This window comes from Myotis myotis, unplaced genomic scaffold (assembly GCF_014108235.1).
Source record: "Myotis myotis isolate mMyoMyo1 unplaced genomic scaffold, mMyoMyo1.p scaffold_m19_p_66, whole genome shotgun sequence".
NCBI lineage: Eukaryota > Metazoa > Chordata > Mammalia > Chiroptera > Vespertilionidae > Myotis > Myotis myotis.
In genome coordinates, this window is record NW_023416375.1 from 28,344 (window position 1) to 52,445 (window position 24,102).

Here is a 24,102-nt window from a genome sequence, read left to right on the forward strand (position 1 = left end):
TAAAATTACTAGAGGCCTGGTGCATGACATTTGTGCACTGGGGGAGAGGGGGCGGGCCCCTCAGCCTGGCCTGTGCCCTCTCGCAGTCTGGGACCCCTCGGGGGATGTCTTCCTGGAGCAGGCCTAAGATAGCAGTCAGAATCCCCCTGAGGTATCCTTAGTGCTGCCGTGGAGGCGGGAGAGGCTGCGCTTGCAGGCCATGAGCCCAGCTTCTGACTGAGTGGCACTCCCCCTATGAGAGTGCACTGACCACCAGGGGGAAGTTCCTGTGTTGAGTGTCTGCCCCCTGGTGGTCAGTGTGCATCATAGCAACTGGGCGTTCTTCCGTTCGATCGATTTGCATATTAGCCTTTTATTGTATAGGATGACATTTTTTGGCCATTGTTTCTTCAAAATTCTTCCACATTCCTTTATCCCTCTCCTCTCCTTGCAGTCCTCCCATTATGTATGTTGTAAGATTGACAGTGCCCCACAGGTCTCATGGGTTCCTTTCATTTTTCTTCATTCTTTTCTCTTTCTGTTTCTCAGACCAAATAATTTCAATTGACCTATCATCAACTTTTATGATTTTCAATTATGCCTGCTCAAATCTGATATTTTTGAATGAAAAAGAGGTTCTGTAATAAACCAGAGAGTGAAAGTATCCTCAAAAGGTGATCTGACCATAAATTCCTAACTGGCCAGGTCATGGTGGGTAATCATGCCCAGACCTAGAGCTTCTCTAGTAAAAGGCAAGCCCTGTCCATTCTTCTTGTGCAGTAGGTTAACATACCTTTAAAATGCCAGAGTAGCCTTAGCCAGTTTGGCTCAGTGGATAGAGCATTGGCCTGCAGACTAAAGGGTCCCTGGTTCGATTCCAGTCAAGGGCACATGCCTGGGTTGTGGGCTTGATCCCCAGTAGGGGGCAGGAGGGAGGCAGCTGATCAATGATTCTCTCTCATCATTGATGTTTCTATCTCTCTCTCCCTCTCACTTCCTCTCTGAAAGTCAATAAACAATATATTTAAAAAAGAAATGCCAGAGTAATCCTCTTTTTCAGGCCCTTGGAAGCATAACCACTCTCAAGGGAGCACTGAGATATTCCTTTCCTGCATGTCATCAGTTTGGCTCAAATAAGCTCTTATAAAAATTTTCTGTAAGTTTGGACGTTTTTATGTTGACATGTTGAAATTCTTCATTTCAGTTGTAATTTTTAACTTCAGAATTTGTTTGGTCCCTTTTTATAATTTGTATCTCTTTTTACTTCCTGAGTGATTCATGATTGTAATAAGCCAGAATCCTTTTGACCTACTGCTTTACTATTTCTCATTAGCAACCATTTCTCTTTCAGCTATTTTTTTCTGATGATTATCATATTTCTAAATATATACTTCTACTATCATTTCTTAATTAATCTATATTATTTTATTTTTTATTATTGACACTACTACAGATATCCTCTATTTTCCCCACTTTGCCCGCCTCCATCCATTCCCTGTACCTCCAGGCCTTCATTACTTTATTGTCTGTGTCCATGTGTAACTGGACAAATAATGGGTCTATGCTGCCTGTCACTACTTGAGCCAATTAAGCAGAGACAGGGGTGAACCATATATGAGCATTTATTCCAATATTGCCAGCAGTATGGGAGAGCAGCAGGTTTTCCACAAAAATCTGCTCTATCACCCACCATAAGCAGGCTGTTTGAATGGGTACTAGAGGCCCAGTGCATGAATTCGTGCACGGGTTGGGTCCCTTGGTGTGACCTGAAGAGATCGGGCCCCAGCTTATGCCCCCAGCCTCTCTGTCCCACAGCCCTGACTGGCATCCAGCTTTGACCTGGCTCTGCCCCCTCACCTGCTCCACCATCCTGTCTGCAGGATGATGGATGAGAGAGCCCCCACCTGGGTCTCTCAGTGCCTGGGAGTCGGGCAGCAGCTTCACCCGCCGCCACTGCTGCTGGTCACCATCTTCAGCGTGATCGATCAGGGCCGGGCTCCCCACCTGGGTGCCTCAGCATCTGGGAATCGGGTGGCAGTTCCACCCCCCATCCCTGCTGCTGGTCATCATTTTCAGGGTGATTGATCAGGGCTGGTCACCATCTGTGGGGCAATCAGCAGGGTGATCAGGCCCCCACTCACACCCATCTTGGCCTGGCACTGCCCACTCACCTGCTCCACCATCCTGCCATGGTCCCACTCTTGTTGAGCTCATTGGGGCTGACAGTTCCTCCACTGCTGTTCGCTGCCAGCGCTGTGTCACCGACACCCGCCATGTTCCGCACCGACCCCTGGTGGTCAGTGCACATCATAGCAAGCAGTTGAACTCCCGGTCTCCTGGTCAAATGACCACCAGAGAGGGCAATTTGCTTATTAGGCTTTTATTATATAGGACTAGAGGCCCAATGCATGAAATTCGTGCACAAGGCGGGGAGGAGGTGTCCCTCAGCCCAGCCTGCACCCTCTCCAATCTGGGACCCCTTAAGGGTTGGATCGGGCCTAAATGGGCAGTCAGACATCCCTCTCACAATCCAGGACTGCTGGCTCCCAACCACTCGCCTGCCTGCCTGCATGATTGCCTCTAACCACTCCCCTGCCAGCCTGATCAATGCCTAACTGCTCCCCTGCTGGCCCGATTGCCCCCAACTGCCCTGCCCTGCTGGCCCAGTTACCCCTAACTGCCCTCCCTTGCCAGCCTGGTCACCCCTAACTGTCCCCCCCCTGCAGACCTGGTTGCCCCCAACTGCCCTTCCCTGCTGGCCCGGTCACCCCTAACTTCCCTCCCTTGCCAGCCCAGTTGCCCCTAACTGCCCTCCCCTGCAGGCATGGTTGCCCCAACTGCTCTGCCCTGCTGGCCTGATCACCCACAACTGCCCTCCCCTGCACGCCATCTTTGACCACATGGGGGTGGCCATCTTGTGTGTTGGAGTGATGGTCAATTTGCATATTACTCTTTTATTAGATAGGATAAGTACAAAGGAAAAATAGGCCAAAAGGCAGTTTACAGATTTGCAAAAGGACTGGGGATCTTTAAAGGGCTTAGTGATATGCAAAAAAGGAGCTGGGGTCTTCAAAGGGCTGGTGATTCTGGTTTTTGTAACATAGTTGTTAATCTTTCCATGATAATAGGCAGCTCCAAATGAGGGAGGAAGGGCTCCATTTCAAGGTCAGCTCGAGCCAGGGTGGAATGTGCCTTCTTTAATCAGAATTAAAAAATCATGGTTAACAGAGTATGATTAATATTTCTTACAAACTAGCTGGTTCCCTAACATTCTATTTTTGCCCCCTTTCACATGGACTATGCATATATGCATATATGTTCTTTAGTTAATCTCTTTTAGTCATTACCCGAACCCCTACCCTTCTCCCCTCTGAGATCTCTCAGTCTGTCCCATGTATCCATGCCTCTGGTCCTATTTTGCTTGTCAGTTTATTTTGTTCATAAGTGAGATCACATGATCTATGTCTTTCTCTGACTGGCTTATTTTGCATAGCATAATAATCTCCAGGTTGATCCATGCTGTCACAAAGGATACAAATTCCTTCTTTTTTATAGGCATGTGGTACTCCATTGTTTAAATGTACCACAACTTTTTTTATCCACTCATCTACTGATGGGCACTTGGTTTGTAAGTTGTATCTTTATTGATGGTCACTAATTTGGAGACATCATTCTCTTGGTGTCCTCCAGCTCTCTGTCAGTGGTTTCCTTGAGCTCTTTGAGCATATTTAGGCCCAGTTAATCTAAAGTCCTTGCCAAACAATTCCTCATGGACAATTTCTGTCCATTTTTCTGTGAATGGGCCATATTTTTAATAGGTTTTTGGGTTTTGTTTTGTTTTTGCGTGCTTTTCGATTTTTTTGTGGAAAAGTAAAGATTTTGAATAACTGTAATATGGAAGTGATATTTTTCCTCATGCTCAAGGTTTGTTTTTCTTGGTTACTGTGTGTGTATGGATATTTGTGTAGAGACTTTTCGACTTTTTTTCTACACTGAGTGGCCAGATTATTATGACCACCTGACGTTTGTAGGCAAATTAGCTATAATTTTGAGCTGAAATTGCTAGAGGGCCAGACCATTATAAATAGGGAAGCAGGTTGTTTACCACGACAGTAGAAGTGATTTTTTTCTGAAGATATGGGCCACCTTTTGCCTTCAATACTGCAGCAATTCTTGTTGGCATTGATTCCATGAGATGTTGAAAGGTGATGCGAGGAATCTGACACCATGCCTGATGAATAGCAATGTCCAGTTCTGTGAGATTTGATGGTTGTGGAACCAGCTGCCTGATGGCTCTTTTAACTTTGTCCCACAAATGCTCAATTGGATTGAGATCTGGTGATTGTGGGGGCCACCTAAGCAAGGTAAAGTCTCCCTCATGTTCTTGAAATCACTCCTGCACAATACAAGCACCGTGGCATGGTGCATTGTCTTGTTGGAAGAAGCCATCTCCATTGGGATACACCATCAACATGATAGGATGAACTTTATCAGCAACGACACTTAGGTATGTTGTGCTATTCAGACGTTATTCCACACGAATTAAAGGGCCCAAATCATGCCAGGAAAACATGCCCCAAACCATAACACTGCCCCCCCCCCCCAGCTTGAAGGGTTGTACTCATGCATGTGGGGTGCATGCTTTCATGCTGTTTCTACCAAATTCTCACTCTGCCATCTGCATGATGCAACTAGAAACATGATTCATCTGACCACATGACTTTTTTCCAATGCTCGACTGTCCAATCTTTGTGTTCCTGTGCTTATTGGAGACATTTTATCTTGGTAACTGCAGACATCAAAGGTTTTGAACAGGCCTTCAGCTTCCATATCCCATATGATGCAGTATATGGCTAATTTGCCTACAAACGTCAGGTGGTCATAATAATCTGGCCACTCACGTCCAAATATATCCCACATTCAAAGGCTGTTAAATCGCATTGTTTACCCATATTTTCAGAAAAAAAATCACTTCTACTGTCGGGGTAAACAATCTGCTTCCCTATTTATAATGGTCTGGCCCTCTAGCAACTTCAGCGAGAAATTATAGCTAATTTGCCTATAAACGTCAGGTGGTCATAATAATCTGGCCACTCAGTGTATAAAGACTATCAGTGGTGTGTGGTCTTTGAAGTGTATTCTTTAACTTACGGTAAGTTAACCTGTTGAAAAAGAATTTTTGTAATGCCTGAACCAAAACAAAACAAAACAAAACAAAAAACCACCACCACCGTGCCTCCCCCCACACAACACACACACAAAAAACCTCTCTTTGCATGTTGACTCAGTGTTCAGCATTCCTTCAACGTTTAGCAGACCCTTTTACAACTCTGCCTTAGTCTTCACTTGAGCCTAAGGATTATTAGAGAGAAGTTTATGGTTCTAAGCATATATCCTGCCCTGAGTTTGAACAATACTGTCTAAATTACTATACACAGGGAGCTTTTTAAAGTTCTACTTCCACACAAAATCTCTCTCCCCAGTTTTTCCATCCAGTTTCCAGCAAGTCTATTCTGTCTCACTCTTAATTTCTTCCCCAGAGCAGTAAGGGTTATTCATTTCCCTTTCATTGTTTTCAAGAAATGCCCTCACTTGGCTGCTTTTCTCCCCTAAGAAAGCTTTGTGTTAGGCAAAATAAGGCCAAAAGTGCCTTATATTAGTCCTCAGACAGCCTACATCATATCGAAATAGACAAACACAATTCTTTGAGGACAAGATCTACTCTTTTCCCTTTTAAAGCAGGAACCAGGGTTCCATAATGGAAATGTGGGCTGATATCTTCAAGACCTCTATAAGGAAGGGGAGGAGGACACCATTGGCAAGTAAAAATGCCACAACACTCCCCTACTTCTTTTAAGTTGCCTTTTCCTTCATTTAATATTCATTTGGTTGCTATACACCTTTGACAATTTTGTAGAGTTCCAACGAGGTTGAATCTCATGTTTTTTTTCTTGCTTATTTGTAGTTGCAGTGGAAGGATGGGCCCTCAGAGCTCTTAACCCGTATTTGCTGATGTGACTCTTATTTTATTTTTCATAATGGCTATGCTTAGCAATTGTTTTACAAAATTCCTGAAAATTTAGCAAATGCTTCTCATGAGCCAGTACAGACTGGTTCCAGCATACCACTGGGATATACAGTCAGTGAGGACATAACAGAGTTTGCCAAGGTCTCTGAGCCTAGATTGGCTCTCCAAATGGTGGGGTTTTCTTCTCTCATGAAGAAAATATTAGCAAACTGAATCCAATCATTCTTATAAGAGAATGATTCACCACAACCAAGTGTGATTTATCTGTCATGTAAAGCTGGTTCAACATTCAAAGAGCAATGCAATATATCACAATAGACTAAGAATATTTGTGTGTGTGTGTGTGCATGTGTGTAAAATCTTGGCTAGTGTGAATAATGCTGCAAATAAACATGGGAGAGCATACATCTCTTCAATATCCTGTTTTTACTTCCTAGATTACATACACAGAAGTAAAGTTGCTGGATCATATGGTGGTCCTATTTTTAATTTTTTGGAGAAACCTCCACACTCTTTTCCATAGGAACCCAATGAATTTCTATTGCAACAGCATTACACAGGGGTTCCATTATCTCAACATCTTTGCCAGTACTTGTTCTCTCATCTTCTTAATAATAGCCATTCTGACAGGAATAAGGTGATATCTCATTGTGGTTTCATTGGCATTTTCCTGATGAATAGTGATGTTCAGCATCTTTTCATGTAGCCACCTTTCGGCCATTTGGATGTCTTCTTTGGAAAATTGTCTATTTACTTTCTCTGCCCATTTTTTAATTAATTTTTTGGAGTTTTATAGTTTTGTATTTTGTATATTAAACCCTTATGCAATATAAGGTCTGTAAATATTTTTCCCATTCTGCATGTTACCCTATCTTTTTTGTTTGTTTGTTTCTCTTGCTCTGCAGAAACTTTTTAGTTTGCTGTCCTTCCACTTGATTTTTGCTTTTGTCACTTGTGTTTTGGAATTATATCCAAAAAAATCTTTACTACAAACAATGTCAAGGAGCTTCTTTTCCATGTTTACTTCTATAAGTTTTACAGTATTAGGTCTTATGTTAAAAACGTTATACCATTTATAGTTCATTTTTGTGAGTGGTGTAAGATAGGGGCCCAATTCATTTTTCTGCATGTAGTTATTCAGTTTTCCAACACCATTTATTGAAGAGACAATCCTTTCTCCATTGAGTGTTTTTGACTCCTATCCTATATAATAAAAGGCTAATGTGCAAATTGACTGAACGGCAGAACGGCTGGTCGCTATGATGTGCACTGACCACCAGGGGGCAGACACTCAGTGCAGGAGCTGCCCCTTGGTGGTCAGTGCACTCCCATAGGCAGAGGGCCACTCAGTCAGAAGCTGGGCTCAAGGCTGGTGAGCACAGCAGTGGTGGTGGGAGCCACGCCTGCCTCTGTGGCAGTGCTAAAAATGTCCAACTGCCGGCTTAGGCCATCAGTCAGACACCCCCCAAGGGCTTCTGGACTGCGAGAGGGTGCAGGTCAGGCTGAGGGACCCCTCCCCCAAGTGCACAAATTTCATGCACTGGGTCTCTAGTGTCTAACATTAGTTGATCACATAAGCAGAAGTTTAATTCTTGGCTCTTTATGCTGTTTCATTGGTCTAGGTGTCCACTTTTATACCAGTACCATAATGTTTTAATTACTATAGTTTTGTAGTATAGTTTGAAAGCAGGAATTGTAATGCCTCTGGCTTTGTTCTTCTTCCTCAGGATTATTTGACCATTTGGGGTTTTTTATGGGGCACACAAATTTTAAGGTTGAATTTATTATTTCTTTTAAAAAATGTCATTGGAATTATGATGAGGGTTGTGTTGAATCTATAGATGGTTTTGAGTGTTCTGGACATTTTAACAGTATTAATTCTTGTAATCCACAAGTATAAGATATCTCCATTTGTTTGTCTTTTTCAATTTCTTTCATCAAAGTCTTGTAGTTTTCATTGCATAGATCTTTTACTTCCCTGGTTAAATTTATTCCTAAGTATTGTTTTTGATGCTGTTGTGAATGAAATAGTTTTCTTTATTTTTCAGATATTTCATTGTTTATGTATGAAAACGCAACTGATTTCTGTATGCTGATTTTACATTCTGCAACTTTACTGAATTCATTCATTGTTTCCAATGGGGTTTTTTTTATTTGTCTTTAGGAATTTTTCATGTATAAAATCATATTGTCTGCAATAATAACAATTTTACTTCTTCATTTCCAGTTTGGATGGCTTTTATTTCTTTGTCTTGCCTAATTGCTCTAACTAAAACTTCCAGTACTATGTTGAATAAGAGTGGTGAGAATGCACCCTAGTCATATTCATGATTTTTTATTTAAAAAGCTTTCAATTTTCTACCATTGAGTATGTTAGGTATGATTTTGTCATGTATCACTTTTATTATGTTGAAGTGTGTTCCTTCTATTCCCAATTTGTTAAGAATTTTTACCATGAAAGAATATTGTGGTATGTCAAATGTTTTATTTGCATCTATTCTTATGACCATGTTATTTTTCTCTTTCATTCTGTTAAGGCAATGTAGTATAAATTTTTTAAAATTCAGTTTTCATATACAGTTTACATACAATATTATACTAGTTTCAGTAATAATACCATAGTAATAATACACTTATACACGCCCAATGTATGAAAATTCATGCAAGAGTAGGCCTTCCTTCTCCTGGCTGCCTTCACTGGCTTCCCTCCAGCACCCAGGACCCGGGCTTCCCTCCTCCGGCCACATGCAGGCACCTGGGACCCGGGCTGCTTCCCTCTGGCTACCCACAGGCACCCGGGACCTGAGCTGACTTCCCTCCTGCCCCAGCTTCATCAGGAAGGACGTCCAGAATGACATCTGGAAGGATGTCCAGTCTAATTAGCATATTATCCTTTTATTGTTATATATAAAGTACTCAAAGAGCATACTTTCTGGGGTTCATGTCCCAGCATCAAGAAGGGTTCAGAAATCTGGAAAAGGCTGCGTGTAGATGACATAGAAATCCGGGGACTAATTAAGAGTCCGGAGACGAGATATAATTTTGAAAAACATTGGGGGTCAGAGGACCTTCAGCTCAAGGAACTGAAGACTCCCTCCTTGTCTAGGATGCTTGCTTTTATTAACACAATTTGTCCTAAGGCAAGGTGGAGATAATACACTTCAAAGGGTAAGGTTTCAAGGGGTACAGAAGCATTGTCAGTTTGGGGAATGGCCTACGGCTGTTCAGGTGTTTGGCCAGTAGGAGGCAATAACATGTAGATTAAGATGCCCTTTAACTGTCTGGCAGCCATAATCAGTTTCCTATTCAGGTTTGGGGAAATGCCTTTAGCCATTCCCAGCAGGTGACTGCAGGTGTGACTCAACCCTGTTGAGTCCCCAAGCCTTATCAACCTTTTGGTGAAACTCTTGAAATTATGACATGCTGGAATTGGTCTACGGCACATACTGCCTAAGTTTTCTTCTAGGTGTATTGTTTTCAGGTTTTGTATCCAAGTATTTAAACTGGCTTAAGTTTATTTTTGATATGACCTAAGAAAGTGGTCTAGTTTCACTTTTTTACATGTATCTGTCCAGTTTTTCCAACACCATTTAATGAAGAGACTTTTTTTTTAACACTATATTCTTCCTTCCTTTGTCATAGGTAGTTGAACACAGGGTAAATTTATTTCTGGGCTCTCTACTTAGTTTCACTCACCTAAGTGTCTATGTTTATGCCAGGACCATGCTGTTTTTATTACTATAGCCTTAGAATAGTTTAATATCAGATAGCATGATACCTCAAACTATGTTCTTCTTTCTCAAGATTGCTGTGGCTATTCAGGGTCTTTTGTGTTTCCATATAACTTTTAGAATTATTTGTTCTAGTTCTATGAAATATGACATTGGTATTTGGATATGGATTGCATTAAATCTGAGGATTGCTTTGGGTAGTATAGACATTTTAACCAAGTTAATTTTTCGTATCCATGACCACATTGTTGCTGTATTTGTATCTTCTTTGATTTCTTCAGTGTGTTATAGTTTTCTCAGTAAGGGTCTTTTACTTTCTTGATCAAATTTATTCCTATACATTTTATCCTTTTGGATGCAATTGTAATGCATTGTTTTCTTAATTTCTCTTTCAGATAGTAAGTTATTGGTGTATAAAAATGCAATCAATTTTGGAGAATTCATTGTGTATTATGCTACCTTATTGAATTTATTTATTAGTTCTAATAATTTTATGGAGGAGTCTTTAGGATTCTCTATACACCTGGGTGAGCAAAAGTGGGTTTACAGTTGTTCATATGGAAAAAGGCATACAGGTTATAACTACAATAGCTTTATTAACTCAAAAAAATATCACAAGGTGTTTCTCATACTTCCAACTGCAAACCTGCTTTTCCTGTACAGTATCATCATCTACAAATAATGACAATTTGACTTTTCCGTTACAATTCAGATGCAATTGTTTCTTTTTCTTGTCTGAATATTATGGCTAGTATTTCTAATACTATGTTGAATTAAAATGGTGGGAGTGGACATCCTTGTACTGTTTGTGATATTAAAGAAAAAACTTTTAGCTTTTCACTGTTTTCCAGAAGGTGGTGCTATATCCCAAGTGTGTGGTTTCTCCCTTGCACACAGATCCTAGTGTGCTTTTCAGATTCCACACATTTTCCAGATTAGCTCTCACTGCTCAACACAGGAGTGCACACACGTGGCTGCAATAAAGGGGAGTTTCAGGCTTAGCACTTGGGGCATTGTTAGCAGCTGCTGACCTAGAGGGGAGATCCTCAGGTGAGGTTCTCTGTGTGGCAGACATGAAAGGCCTTCCTGCTGAAGTCCAAGCAAAATCAGCAGGAACCTTATCCCTTTAAAGACCTTTGATATTCTTCTCTGCTTCTTTCCCATATTTTCCTTCCTCGTGGTCATGAAGGTCCTGCCACAGTACTCTGAGTGCTGCTAGAAAGCAATGTGTTTCTCAAGCCATGTCCCACACAACTTGGGTAGCAGGCACTCACTAACCTCTCACCTTTTCCACACTGGAGAAATTGCCACCATCGGATAGTTCAACCTATGCAATGTTCCCAAACTCATGCTGCAATCTACCCTTGAAAAGATTGGACTTCTGCAAATTCTCTCTCATCTTTGGGCATCTGCCCAGGTGAGCATTAAAAAGGTTTTTTCCAACATTCATGTTAAGACAGTTGGTGCAGAATTGCTGGCTTTGCTGGTTCCATAGCCCATACTGAAGTCCTCTGCCTATTAGTAGATGAACAAGTAGGCGAGACTCCCTTGACATCTTTGGCATGATCCCAAAATTCCCACACGTTTGTTTGTGGATAGGTGTATCATTAATTGTTACAAAATGGGAGAAAAATAAAGAGAAATATCTTATGCACCATATGCTGATGTGAAGAACTATATTATAAAGGACAGGAGAGTAAATAAATATTATAAAACTAGAGGCCTTGTGCACAAAATTTGTGCACTGTGTGGGGGTCCCTCAGCCCAGCCTGCACCCTCTTGCAGTCCAGGACCCCTCAGGGGATGTCTGCTAGCTTAGGCCCCTGGGAATTGGGCCTAAACTGGCAATCAGACATCCCCATCACAGTCCAGCATCTCACAATCCAGGACCCCTCACTCCTTACCACCCACCTGTAGCCGAGGCAGGAGAGGCTCCCGCCACAGCTTCACTCACCAGCTGTGAGCCCAGCTTTTGGCTGAGCAGTGCTCCCCTTCTGGTTTTGCTGGGCTCACTGCTCCTTAGCGCTGTCACGGAGGTGGGTGAGGCTCCCGCCACTATTGCTACACTCGCAAGCCATATAGGATGGCACAAGAAATGACAAAAAGAATGAGGGAATCATTCAACACAGATTTAATAAAAACTAATTGAGGAATAATAGTTGGTGTCCCCTTAATATTCTCCATTCAATTGATTCTGTTTAAACAGGAAGTGCCAAAAGCCAGGCTATTAAGTTGCAACACATTCTGATGACTAAAAAAACAATCCATATTGAGAACACCCACACATGTCTTGCTTGTGCACATGTGGAGGCATATATAGACACACACCCCAAATTTTTTAAAACACTAATCCTATATAATAAAAGGCTAATATAAAAATCCACAGAATGGTGGAATGACTAGTCACCATGATGTACACTGACCACCAGGGGGCAGACACTCAATGCCAGAGTTGCCCCCTGGTGGTCAGTGTGCTCCCACAGGGGGAGCACCTCTCAGCCAGAACCCGGGCTCACAGCTGGCGAGCGCAGTACTAAGGATGTCTCACTGAGTGGGCCTAAGCCTTCAGTCAGACATCCCCTAAGGGCTCCCAGACTGCAAAAGTGTTCAGGCCGGGATGAGGGACCCTGCCAATGGCACAAATTTCATGCACCAGGCCTCTAGTATATTTTATAAAACAATGAAATGAAAGGATGAGAAAGCCTTAAAGTCTTGCAACTTTTTGCTGCTGTTGTTAATCCTCACCTGAGGATATTATTTCCATTGCTTTTCTGAGAATGTGAAAGGAAAGGTAGGAGGGAGAGAGAAACAGAAGGAGGGAAGGAGGGAGGGAGGGAGGGAGGGAGGGAGGGAGGGAGGAAGGGAGGGAGGGAGAAGGTGGTAAGAACAGGAAGGAAGGGAGGAAGGAAGGAAGGGAGGGGAGAGAAAGAGAGAAACATCAGTGTGAGAAACATTACCCACACACACCCCAACTGGGAGCAGGGAGTGAACCCAAAACCCTGGTACAGCCCTTGTTCAGTAAACTATGACCCCTTGGTGTACAGACCAATGCTCTAACCACTAAACACACCTGCCAGGGAAGAGACTTCCATCTTTAGTATTCCTATCCTTATTTTGATGTGGCTTACAATTCCTAAGTTCATGACAGGATAACTTGAGTATCTTTTCTTTCCACAGTGATGGACAGAGCAGACTCCACATCTGATGAGCCTCTTCTCAGAGGAAAAAGGAGGCAAGATCTCCAAGAGATCCTGAAAGAAGTGGGACTGGCAGTTGAGTACTGGCTGCCAAAGCTGCAGGAACACCTGGGTGTGACCTGTGCACAGGCCTTACAACACATAGAAGAAAAAGACCTCCAGAAGCTGAAATCCCAGGCACAACATCCCTGGGAGAAAAGGGCTCTGGAGAAGCTACTTAACTCAAATAGCCTTTCAAAGTTACAGGAATCTCAGGTGAAAGTGATAAAGGAAGAACAGAAGAAGGCCGAACAGGCACTGCAGGAGCTAAGAGACTTACTATCAGAAGGGAGGCAACGACAAGAAGAGGAAGTAAGTAAAAAAGAGGCAGAGCTGAGGCAGGCAATGGAGATTCCCAAAGAGTACTGGCCCTCCCCTGAAAAATCCTTAAGAGAAGTGATAGAAACATGCAGGGACAACTCAACTTCATGGAGGACACCCTGTCTGACAGGCAAAACTTCCCAGACAGAGATCTCATGAGATGGTCTTCTGGAGGGCTGTCCCTGCAGGGAATTTACAAAACCGGCTCCCAAAAAGAGCTTATACAGAAGAGAGAAGAACTGCTCAGTGTCCCCAAGGAATTCTTAATCTTTGGCCCTGAGCATGGCACATGGATGGAAACCAGGGAATTTACATCTTCTCAAGAAGAATCCCAGTTCACCCAGATGACAGAGAAGCTGGGCTTCAGTGTAATTGCCTCAGCCAAGGGCAGAGGTTGGGGATTTAGCGTGGAAGCTGGTATGGACCACAGAAAAGATTCAGAATCCAAGAAAACCCAACAATCACGTCCTGAGCACTGCTATTTCTGCTCCACCAAGTTCAGCTATGTCCCACTTGCCTCCTGCCACTTTCCCATGGATCAGCTCCAGTTCTCCAAGGCTGCTCTCCAGGAACTGAAATGCATTGAAGACCTTCTGAGTCAGCCTGCAGACACAGACAGAATCCCCTTGCTGAGGCACAGGGTTGAAGCTTTCTTCCAAAGGTTTGGCTCTCATGCCAACCAGGGCCCTCTGCACCTGGGAGGAATCTACTGGTGGAAAGCCGTATCAGAGGGTTTCCGAAGTGAGCAGCTGGAAAAAATAAAACAACAGTCAGCAGAGGCCCTGAATGGTTACATAAGGGGCAGCTACAGTGGCTTTGGAGTGAAAGTTGCTGCAGGTGTGGATGGGTCCGACTGTCATTCAGAAACGGTCACCCAAAGCACAACTTTCCAAAAACTCCAAACCAAAATTCAATTATCTGTGGCTCAGACAGGTGGCCCACCAGAAGCAAATGGCTTTTTCCAGTGGAAATCTGGCCTAGTTGCCAGTAATCAAACCTGGAGTGTCATTGACCGGGGCCTTCAGCTGGTGCCCGTTTGGGACATCATCCTCTCCAACCACAGAAGTGATTTTAAGGATCCATGTCAGGTAGCTAGCTTACTGAAGGATAGCTACACTGCTCTGACTGGCATCACTGCCCAGATCCAGGATGAAGAAGAATTATTGAGTGCTGGGAAGGAGGCTAGGGTTTTCCTAGAGGATGTGAAATCCTGGGAGGTATCTAACCCTGAAGAGCAGCTTAAAAAACTGATAAATTTCATGCAAATGTTGAGTCAAAAAATAAAAAGTTATGACACTTGGGTTAACATTTGCCTCACAGATTGGGGTCTGCAGAATTTTCTGGTAAACACTGTTAATTTTTGCAAAAAGTCTTCCATTTATGAAACTAAGTTTATAAAATCTCAGTTGCGCAGCCTTTTGGATCCTCACATCTACAGAGTGAATGACTTTCCTCAGGCTCATTCCATCATGCAGTGGGTCTTCCAGTCAAAGTCAGAAGGAGAGCACATCAACATCTCCCAATTTTCTGAATTGATGAAAATCTTAAAGAAAACCCACAATGACGTCATGGAAGCCATGGCCAAATCTGAGTCTGCAGAAACAGTGGAAGAAGCTAAAAGAAACGCAACTTATGAGGTCAGTTTGTCTCTCGGCTGCTTCTTGAATCACCTCCAAGAAACAGAGCAGCCAGACACACAGCTCTTGCTACTTTCCATTGCAGCTGGTGCAGGTTACCATGTGGTACACAATCAGTTTCAGTATCTCCTGGGTTGTGAGGAGTTGGACTTCCTACTGCATGAAATGCAAACTGCCCAGGATAAATACCAGGAGCTCAAAAATATTTGCATGTACAGAGCTCAGGCATTCCTGGTGCTCACAGGTCTGACAGCTACCACTGGAGTCATGGCTGTCTCTCCTGAGGAGAAAACACAACGCTTGGCATTAATATGGCGACTCATGGGCCAATTTTTGTCAAAAGAAGTGGTCCATGTCCTCTCCAAACCTGGAGCAGATCAGATTTGGAAAAACCTAGAGAAAGACTTGAGATTGCTCATTGATGGTAACTATGAAGCTACCATCTCTTCATTGCAAATGGATGAGATAAGAAATAACTTACAAAGTATTTTCCATGAAAAGAAACAATCGCATGATGGACATGATAATAGAAATAGCAAATGGGAAGTCATAGAACATGCAGCATTCCTAAAATTACTTCAGTGTCTAGGCCTAGAACATTACTACCCAAAAAGGATGAGCAGAGCTAACTTCCATCTGATCAACAAGATTTCTGTATACAACACCCAACCCAGCTCTGAAAGGGAGCTTCCCTTATATTTCCTTCAGAAGCTACAAGTGCTGGATTATGGGCTGAGATACCTGGTCTTCAGAAATGATGAAAACACACCGAATCAAGTCTATCAAAGTACCTCAAATAAGGAAAATGAGGCTTTTGATCCATATGAAGACTTGTTTGAAGACAGTGATACTCCCATTAATCCTTCACCCTCTAATCCTAGGCCCCATATTCACCCTATGGATATTCAAATGGCAATTCTTCACTGTGCAGATGATTTTGCCAGACAGTATATTTTGTCCAAACTTTCCATGTGCCAGTTTGCACTCCCTCTTCTCATACCTAATCCCTGCAGTTCTCAAATTGAATTCCCTCTCTGGTCTCTCAGGCAAATTAGAAGGAGCTGGCAGGAAGCAAGGAAATCACCAAGAGAGGAGAAGATCAATTACAAGAATAAGCAGATGTGTCATGTCTCTACCCCCATTGTGTCCTTTATAAGAGTTGGAAATGGCTTCTCTGCTTCCAAATCTCAGGTCATGAACTGTCTCCTGAGTAAACGTAAACATGATGTCTTTTTCCACCGACATTGCAGAGGGAGCACCAAAGACTGTCTCTTGATGGGGGGAGTGGTGGAAATCTGCTGGTTCTGCCCTGGAGGGGATGATGAAGACAGATTTGACAAGTGCATGACCTTCACCAATCTCCATGGAGATGCAAAGGAACATAAGAAGCAACTTACCTTTCTGCAGGAGGTCTCTTCTCTCATTGTTGTCCTCATGTCAACTTCTGACAACAATGAAGAAAACCGAAAAATTGTTCGTGATCTGAATCAGTCACCAACACCTTTGATTTGTTTACTTGATAATAAAGAAAATAACATGACCAATAAATCTAAACAAACAGTGATTATTGGTCTCAGGAACAGAAATGAAGCAGAATTAACAGAGGAGCTTGTTACTGCAATCAGACATTTGCTGGAGCTCTCGGGCACTGCTCTCAGCTTAGAGGACTGTACCCCAATTGCTCGCAAGCAAGGATTCCTTATTGATGAAGACCAGAGAGACTGCAAGGAAGCCAAAGAAAAGGCAGAGGTCCTGATAGCTATACTGAGAGAATTAAATATATCTCAGGTGAAGGAAAACTTACTGCCCCTTCAGGGACACCTATGGCATGATTGGTGTAAAAAGGACAAAGAACTCTATCATCTAAGAGAAAAAGGGAATCAAAGCATTGAACAACATAAGAGTAAGATTGAGACAGAAAAACAAAGTATACGGACTGAACAGTTGACCAGAGCCTTTCCTCTAAATGAATTAATGCATTCTGTCCTTGAAAGTCTGCAAAATCATTCAGAAACTCAAATCACACACTACTTTTTGCAATGGCTGAGTGTGTTTCTGGACAACCTGACTGCAGGACACTTGGAACAACTGAATGAAAAGAAAAACAAATTGTGGTCAGAGATACAAAAGGCACCAAAGAGCACTCACCTCCAAAAAGGCATAGAAGCTATCTCCACAGAGATTAGTGACTGTACATTGGGAATTGAGCAACTTCTCAGAGAAGTTGGCCAGATCTATGAAGCTCTGGAAGAAGCTTCCCCCACTGAAAATACCCTTTATCTCTCCCTTCCTCAGATTGCTGCAGATCTGCTGATATCTGGTGTTCCCATTGAGCTGATGGATGGGGATGCTTCATATGTGCCTCTAAAGTGGGTGGCAGCTGTTTTTGACAAGGTCTCTGAGAAACTTGGAAACAAACGGCTGTTTGTTCTCTCTATCCTTGGCCTACAGAGCTCAGGGAAGTCCACTCTGCTGAATACACTTTTTGGGCTGCAGTTCACGGTCAGTGCTGGGAGGTGTACCCGGGGGGCCTACATGCAGCTCCTGAAGGTTGAGGACACTTTCACAGAGGAACTGGGCTTTGACTATGTGCTTGTTGTGGACACAGAAGGCCTTCGGGCCCCAGAACTCAGCCACAAATCCAAAAATCGTGACAATGAGTTGGCAACCTTTGTCATTGGACTTGGAAACTTGACTCTGATCAACATCTTTGGAGAAAATCCATCAGAAATGCAAGATATTCTACAAATAGTTGTCCAAGCCTTTATGAGGATGAAACAAGTAAAAATCTCCCCAAGTTGTGTTTTTGTCCATCAGAATGTGGGGGAAGTCACAGCTAAAGATCAAACTATGGAAGGAAGGAGGCGGTTAGAGCAGAGACTAGATGAAATGGCCACAGCAGCAGCTGAGCAAGAACAGTGCTCAGATGTAACCCACTTTGGTGATATCATTAAATTTGATGTCAGTACTGATGTCTTCTACTTTGCTCACCTCTGGGATGGCAATCCCCCAATGGCCCCTCCCAATCCTCGCTACAGCCACAATGTCCAGGATCTGAAAAGGAGAATTCTTATGGCTGCCAAAAAGGAGTCAAGGGGAAGCATCATGAAGATCTCAGATGTGAAATTGCGAGTTCAAGATCTGTGGAGAGCCCTAGTGAATGAGAACTTTATTTTCAGCTTCAGGAACACCAGAGAGGTCATGGCCATGAGCAAATTGGAAACTATGTATAATTCCTGGACTTGGGAGCTGAGGAGTTACGTGCTAGACTTGCAGAACCAGCTTATCAACCAGATTAAGAATGGGAAAATCCAGGAACTGACAATAAGCACACTTGAGGTTCCCGTTACAGAAAAATATAAAGCCATCCAGCAAGAACTTGAGAAATATTTTAATGAAGATCCAGAGAGTGAAATAATGATTCAGTGGAAAGCAAGTTTTGAAAATAAACTAATAAACCTTAAAGAGGCACTTATTTTTGAGAGCAAAAATAAAGCCGAGGGACATATCAGTTATAAAAAGAACCAAGAAATACTGGATAATAAAAAGTCAGGTTATGAAAGGGAATTATTGGAAAGAAGCCGAGAATTGGCTTTAACTGTAAAGGACAAAGAACTGAGTGAGGAAGAGCTGCATGTCAAATTCAATCAACTTTGGGAAAAATGGGTCTATGCTGTGACCTCAACCCTCCCTCCAGTCACAAAGCCTACCATTGATGTGGATTCTGAAAACATTCTTTTGGACTATTTTAAAAAGGAGACAGACATGGTGAATATACTGAAGGAAAAATCTTTAAAGGAGTTTGAAATTAATTACGAAAAACATGTCAAAATGAGCAAAAGGTTGTACGTATTTACATGGAACTTTGAAGTAAGTGATAAAGAGTCCATACAGAGAACTACTGACTGCATTCTTTCAAGATACAATGAAACTATTAAAAACCTCCGAAGGCAACAGTGTGATTACAATCCAAGTTACTTCTATGAAATCCTGAGAATAATAGAAGAGGGAGTGAAATCTGAACCCACTAAAGGGAGATACACATTTACAAGTAAGTACAAAATGGACTTATCTTTGTGTTTATTCCAAAGAGCATCTGAGAATTTTAAAGAGATGCACGAGGCATTCAAAAGAGCAAATGATCCTGTAAGTTATTTGGAAAGCAAGAAAGATGATTTCTTCATGAGTTTTAAGATCTCTTGTCAAGGAGCAACCTCAATCACAGAATTTGTTGATTTTCTATGGCACAAACTCACTCCTGCCGTCTCTGACACGATTTGGGGGAAAATGGCCCCTAAAATTGCTGGGGACATGCGAGCTACCTGCCCAGCATTCAATGGAAACAGGGCTAACCTGGAGAAACACGTTCTTCTCTCCCTGGCAGAAAATGAAAATTTTGATGATTACTGGGAGTACATTCATCATCCCGAAACATTTTTTAGGAATTACATTCAAAGACATATTGAAAGATATTGTTCAGAACAAAGAAGTAATAAAATAAAGACTTTTTTAAAAATAAGTGTAGGTGACATCAAGAATGCCATCCTCTCAGCTATTCATGAATCCACAGCAATAGCCAAAGATAAAAACAGCTCTGTGTCTGGGTGGTTGGATTTGTTTTGTGATCACTTGGGGAGTAAGCTGAACTTTCCACGAAAAGACTTGATAAGCATTGAACACCAGGAGATTAAAGATATTGAGTTTCTCAAAGAAGCCATGAGTGAAGCTTTGGATCCCGCAATGATCAAAGTGGAACAGGAGTGTTTGAGTAAGCCTGAAGAAGGAATGGTTTCTGACATTCAGAAAATGCTCTCTGAGCATCTCTGTGGCTGCTGGAAACAGTGTCCCTTCTGTGGAGCAATTTGTACAAACACAATCCCTAACCATGACGGAGACCACAGTGTTCCTTTCCACCGTCCTCTGGCTATCAACGGAGGCCAATGGGTTAACACAGACCATTTTACCATTGAATGCTGTACTAGCTTGGTTGCAAGTGATTGTTATTTTATTTTGGATTGTGGTATTAAAATCCCATATAAGACCTATCGACAGGCAGGAGGGGAACATGCCACATGGAGCATCCCTCCAGACACATCCACCCAGCCATACTGGAAATGGTTTGTCTGTCACTTCAGAAAGAACCTAGAAAAAAAATATCAGAAAAAATTTACAGGTAGAGGTGAAATCCCTAATGCATGGATCAACATCACAAAGCAAAATGTGCTTGATGACTTAAAAAGGCAATAACACTCAATGCCCATAAAAGAGTACCAGAATCTAAACAAGAGTCACAGTACCTGAACAATCCAAAAATACCTCCTCCTTACAATGAGAAACTTTATTTCCATTTTTTAAATGAAATGAATAAATATAAATCAATTAACATTTCAAGAATTTAAAATTTCCTGTTAAAAGGACTTTCTTTTTCTTTATCTCAATTCCTTCTGGTTGAAAAAAATTGCTAAAAAATATGAACATACAATAAAAATCTAATAATATCTATTTAAAATTCCTACTTCATAATTTAAGCTATTATTCAGGATGCTTTTTATTTTAAAATGTTTTATAAAGTCCCAGACAAAGTTGTTTTCATAAAGGAAAATCAAAATCAATTTAGATAGTTATAAATTTCTATATATTAACTATATAAACATTTCAAATGAATGTACAGTTCTTGGCTGAATGCTACGAATTACCTCTGAAAACTTGAAAAAAAAGTTACTAACCCTTGAATGAAAAAATATTGATGGAAAGATGATTCCCAAGCATAGTGATATTTAGACATATTCTGTTCTGGCAAATAATAACACAGACTTGACAGAGCCTGTATTAATTCAGGAAACATTATTAAGCAAATAAAAACAATAGAAATTGAATTATTATTTTTCTCATATAAGTAACACCCTTATCTTCTCTGTCACCTTGGCAGTTCCCCATGCCACGCTTAAATACAAAAATAAAGGTTCATAAGAGCTTAGGTATTCAAAGCCTGCTATTTGTAAAAGCTTAAGAAGAACTGGCTTTTTGAACAAGGTTTATGAGCAGGTGAGAAGGACCACTTTAATCACAGCTGTCAACAGGACCAGATTTCATTATGCCATTAATAATTTTTAAAACTATTCCTTTAAGAATAAAATAGCAAAGAATATATAGTTTTTAGATTCTGATTATTTCAATGACATATTCTTTTATATACTAAAATGTAAGGAAATGCTTATCTCCAAAATTGGCACCTTTGTGACTTTTCACACTCTATGAGTCATAGGATCATGATCAGGATACAAATGAAAAACTCTCTGATTGTAACCAAGAATCTGAGAGGGGAAAGAAATCATCATTCTCCAAACCTGCACCTTCTGAAACAATGACTTATGCTAGGTTCTCAAAGCTAATGACTGAAAATGATCTTGATACAAAGAAAATGTCTTCATGTTGGACATAAGAGTATCTATGTCTTCCCTTTACAGGCACACTCTCTATCCCTCCATAGCTAGTGGAAACAAGGAACAGAAGTCAAAAAACTTGCATCTTCAGAGCTGGGAGATAGTGCTGATTCTGCTTTGAATCCCCAAAGAGCTTCAAGCATACTCTCAGGTTCAGGTCAAAGGACCCATGTCTGCAAAAGAAATCCTTGAACAGAAAAATTATAAAGGAAACAGATGATCTAGAACAGTATAGTTGCCCTTTCATTCTCTGGAAAATAGTGACAGTAAGAGTTGGAAGGATCTCCTAATATGATCATATTCAAATGGTGACAGAAACAGAACCCCTTGCATAGCATGGTCCATGGCTCTCACATGACAGCATGCCTAAAAACTGCAATATTGAATTAACATTTGCTGAATGCTTTTGTTATTTGTTTAATGAATCTAGAATGGCCTTTAAAGAGGCATCATATGTCATATATTAACTTTGATTTTCAGTCTATAATTGTTGTCTATAAATAAAACTCACCTTTGATAAATTCCTCAGACATTTTAGCAGTGTGATTATTAAATGAGATTTAGGCCAGAGCCTGTGCCTCTGAGGCAGAGTTGTCACCATATGTCTCCAACTCATTTCTGGGTTTCTAACCAAAACCTCTCGAAACCTCTGGTCACACACACTTAAGGAGACTCCCAGTTGCCTCTGTTGTGGGTGGAACCATGTGATCTTCAGGGAAAAGAATGCTGTGTGGCACTTCTATCAAGGATTTCCCTGTAAGGATCAGCCATATACCTGGCCCAAACTACTGTGATGGGGGACTTGTGGTGAGCACGGCCTTTGTAGAACCTTGATGCCAAAGTTAGCAGCTATTTGGGCAGCAGCTATCGGGGCAGCAGCTAATGCCCCAGGACATGCCCAACCCTAGTCTGCTGCCCTTCTAACCTCTCCAGACAGCCTCTAGTATGCACAGCACATTATCAATGTCCTCAAGCTGAACCCTGAGGAGATACAAAAGAACTAGAAGCACCTATTTAAAGTAAATAATAAGTCTGTGGGAAGCTCCTTTGCCTGCAGTTAAAAGTGGTCCCAGAAAAGGTACACCGCCAATAGGAGGTTACAGTCTAGGCCCGGGAGGGCAAAGAGAGAGAGAAGAGGCCCAAAATGTGACCACTTGGTTCCCACCCCACTCTTCCTGCCACCTCCAATTTGTAGCTAAATATCTTTTACACACACACACACACACACACACACACACACACACACACACGATTCAGAGGCTGTGCTGCTGTGCTGAAGAGATTTAAAAAAAAACTGGCATGAAATAAATGGAAACAGAGGAAAGAGTAGGTAAGAACTGGGTTTTTTGCTATCACCGAGGGATCGAGATTAAGGTGATTACACTATCATTGGGTTGGGGTCACTGAGAGAGAAGCCCTCAAAACCAGTGGAGTAGGAGGAATGGAGTCAGCAGGAAGGAGAATCACAGGATCTCCATGAGTAGGAGGCACTGGGTCCAGGTGTAGCTCACAGGATTAGAGGTGGTCAGACTTGCAGGTCAGTAGAGACAAGGTCAAAGGATTGGGACTCTAAAAAATGATTGAAAGTAGGGGACATAAAAACATGAATTGGGGTTACCACATCCACAGATTTGGGGGATTTCCATAGTAAGTTAAGCAAAGATCCCAAGTGCAGAGGGAAAGAAGGAGTCAGAAGGCCTTTAGATAAGGGGCTAGAAGGGTGATGGATTCTAAGACAAAATTAAACCTCACAAATAAGATGTAAGCTTCTTAAGTGAAGATGAAAACTTGCACTGCAGTGTTTTTATTTTAACAAAAAACACCTTTATTTTCATCTTCAAAGAACTGTTATTTTTTTCCCATGATTAACATGATTAATTTACAAAGATGTTCTATACATTGCCTCTTCAAAGCATTCCCCTTTAAAGAGAAATTTAGTTTCATATAATCCAGACATGGAAAGGTGTGTTATTGTGTGTGTGTTTTTTCTAGAGAGAGGAAGGAAGAGGGATCAAAGAATAGAACATGGATGAGAGAGAAACATTGTCAATCAGCTGCCTCCTGCACATCTACTAATGGGGATTCAGTCCACAACCCTGGCATGTGCCCTGACTGATAATCAAACAAGCAACCTCTTGGCTCATGGATCAGTGAGAAGCAGTTAGGGGTAAGCAAGCAGGCAGGCAGGCAGGCAGGCAGGTGAGCGGTTGGGAGCCAGCAGTCCCAGATTGTGAGAGGGATGTCTGACTGCTGGTTTAAACTGGCAGCTGGACATCCCCTGAGGGGTCCCAGATAGGAGAGTGTGAAGGCTGGGCTGAGGGACACCAACCACAGTGCACAAATTTCATGCACCAGGCCTCTAGTGATAAATAAGTTCCTATTGTCTAAGACATCCGGTCTATGGTATTATGTTACGGCAGCCTGAGCTAACTACAGCAAGGTGTGTTTAAGGGTGACCCCCTTAAGGTTTGGCATGCTCTTCCATTGGACTATGTGGGAAGCAATAATGCACATACCATTTTCCCCATTGCCTCAAAATTGTAATTTTCCCTAATCATGTTAGTCCTTCACTAAGGTCTCAGAAAGCCATTCAGCCATTTACAGTAGTGCTGTGCTACATAAGTGGAAAAGTAGCAAAGAAAAGCTTGCATACTATCACTGACACTGTTATGATAATTACTAATCTACTCTCTTTACAGTAGTAGTAGTGCCTGTGAAACCTTGGGC

At 41.9% G+C, this 24,102-nt stretch overlaps 1 pseudogene; it reads left to right on the forward strand.

Annotated features, from left to right (window-relative positions):
* The window catches only part of LOC118659666, a 37,117-nt pseudogene extending 14,572 nt beyond the window's left edge, over positions 1–22,545 (forward strand).
* Positions 22,546–24,102: the final 1,557 nt, after the last annotated feature.